At 32.1% G+C, this 2,773-nt stretch overlaps 1 non-coding gene across 1 annotated transcript; it reads left to right on the top strand.

The window, feature by feature from the left end:
• Window positions 1–639: 639 nt before the first annotated feature.
• Window positions 640–713, top strand: TRNAD-GUC. Its single transcript has one exon. It is a non-coding gene; the product is annotated as a tRNA-Asp (tRNA).
• Window positions 714–2,773: the final 2,060 nt, after the last annotated feature.

Here is a 2,773-nt window from a genome sequence, read left to right as displayed (position 1 = left end):
CGAGCTGGATTTGAACCAGCGTAGACATATTGCCAACGAATTTACAGTCCGTCCCCATTAACCGCTCGGGCATCGACCCAGGAAGACTCTATTCGAACTTTATGGATAATCCATAATCAACTTCCTTTCGTAGTACCCTACCCCCAGGGGAAGTCGAAAGGAAGTTGATTATGGATTATCCATAAAGTTCGAATAGAGTCTTCCTGGGTCGATGCCCGAGCGGTTAATGGGGACGGACTGTAAATTCGTTGGCAATATGTCTACGCTGGTTCAAATCCAGCTCGGCCCAATAATTCGCTGTCTACATAACCTTTTTTGTTTTGCATAATTGACAGAGAAGGGTAAGAAAAAAGTCAAATATCTGGGTATATTTCGACTTTACTTTTTTCTTTATTTCTTGTGGCTCATTACTTTTTGTTTCCATAAAAAATTACAATAAAAAATAGATTATCAATCGATTTTAGAATAATGCAAGGATTACTAGTAATCGGCCTTGATATCACTAAAGTGATATCCATATAGATATCAATATATTACTTGTGATTTTCTTTGTTACAAAAAACTAATTTGAATCTAAAATTGAAATGATTAAAATGAAATCATAAGAAGGAATATGTAAGCTACCCGCTTTATTTCCATGGGATTGTAGTTCAATTGGTCAGAGCACCGCCCTGTCAAGGCGGAAGCTGCGGGTTCGAGCCCCGTCAGTCCCGGCGGATTCAATTAAAAAAAAAAGACATAAACTCCCCTTTTTGTTTCTGGGCAAGGGGATCAAAATGGTTTCGGTTATCTTTTTGTTTTATTTTTATTTTTTCATCAAGCAAAAGAAAGGGGTATTTCTGTAGCACCAATTTAAAGACATATGTAAATTAGTATAATTATAATTATTGAGAGCATTCACCACTTCAAGAACGAGATACTGTATGGGGTTTCCTCTTTTTGTCAATTAATCTCCCATTAACTCGTGTAGGAAAATCAAATAGGATAGCGTATAATACGTTTGCCAAGAGTACCTATATATACTTTTGTTTCTATGAAGTCAAGGAAGTGAAAATAGTTCGAATCCAACCAAGTAAAGAGGATGTTTCAAAAAAAAAGATCAAATTAGTCTTCCCTAATGAATATGCTCTTTTTAAAGATTAGAGTCGATGTCGAAGAAAAACTCGTAAGAAAATTGAATATAGTTAATTTTTTGGAATATTTTCGTTTTTTTTAGCGGGACTCGTCTTTATCACATTTCCTTTGTTTTACAAAAAGATCATAGACCCTTACAAAAACAAAATTTTGAAAATTTCAATTTGAAATTTCGTACTTGTTTTCTCTATTTGATTTCTATTGTTTATTTAAGGTTCTTTAGAAACTCTTTTTATAAACAATCGAAGTAGAAAAGGTTTTTTATGATATTTCATCAGATGATTGTACAAGGAAAGTACTAGGTTGTAGAAAAGAAAGCGGTGAAAAAGAATCATAAATAAATAGTTTTTTATTGGATCAGGAATCTCATTATGTATTCGGTGTGGATAAAAGATCTTCCTATGTTATACTATTAAATTCTTGACGATGAATCGATTTTATAGCTCCGATATTGTTATTCATGATATTTCTTTCATTCGATATCATCGAAATCTAATTCATCTGAGTGAGTTTACAAGAGAAAGATTTCTCATCTCTATGGGATTAAATCCCGAGATATTCCAAAGAAAAAAAAAATAATAAACGATTTAATTATGGAAGTCAATATTCTTGCATTTATTGCTACTGCACTCTTCATTCTCGTTCCTACTGCTTTTTTGCTTATAATTTTTGTAAAAACGGTTAGTCAAAATAATTAATTTGAATACAATTTGACTATCTCTAAATTAATTAGACCGGAAAGCTTTTTTTTAAGTTAAATGATATCTGATTTGAAATTCTTGGTTTTTTTGTTCTAACCTCATGTGATTATTATTATTTTATATTTTTTCTCTTTTTATTTTCTTTATTATTTTATAGAATTATTAGAATGAATATTCGAATATTCATTTCGAATATAATTTTTTAGAATTATTCGAATTTCAAATCTACGAAGTAGCCTTACAATCTTTTTCCATTGCACATTGTAGAATTCTAAGTTTCAATAATATATAATATAAATTTCTATATTTATTAAATATTTTTAATATTATTAAAACTATTTTTTGTAATTATTTTTTATTTATTAAAACTATTTTTTTGTTTATTAGAACTATTTTTATATATTGATTAAACATTTTTAATATCTATAAAACTTTTTTGTGATTTAAAACTATTATTTGGGATTTTAAAAAAAAAAAATATATATATATATATATATATATATATCTATATTTATTAAATATTTTTTTTAATTTACAGATCTAATGATGATCAGACCCGGCCTCGACAGCGTCATGGTCGTGGTGGTACGGGGAGCCAGTCTCGGGATTCCAGCCATTTTCAGGATTCCGCTTCGCCCTACAGCTCCTACCATACATCTCTGTCTGCTGCACCCGCTCTTGCTCTTCTCGCTCCCGCTGCTGCACCCGCTCCTGCTCCTCCGGGTCCTCCGGGAGTGATGAGTGTTGCGGAGTTGGTTCGACAGCCCGGTCGTGACCATCTTCCCTATCTCACTCCGTATCCACATGGACGGGGTCAAACATGGTAATTAAACATTTTTTTTTCTTTAAATTTGGATTCATTATTAACCGTTTGTTCTTTTAATAAGGTTCAACCGATCCGGGAACGGGATCAGCGCATGGATCAACCGTATGATGTA

The sequence above is a fragment of the Brassica oleracea genome, unplaced genomic scaffold (genome assembly GCF_000695525.1).
Source record: "Brassica oleracea var. oleracea cultivar TO1000 unplaced genomic scaffold, BOL UnpScaffold01665, whole genome shotgun sequence".
Classification (NCBI taxonomy): domain Eukaryota; kingdom Viridiplantae; phylum Streptophyta; class Magnoliopsida; order Brassicales; family Brassicaceae; genus Brassica; species Brassica oleracea.
Note: the sequence above shows the minus strand (reverse complement) of the source record. Positions and strands in the feature narration are given on the sequence as shown.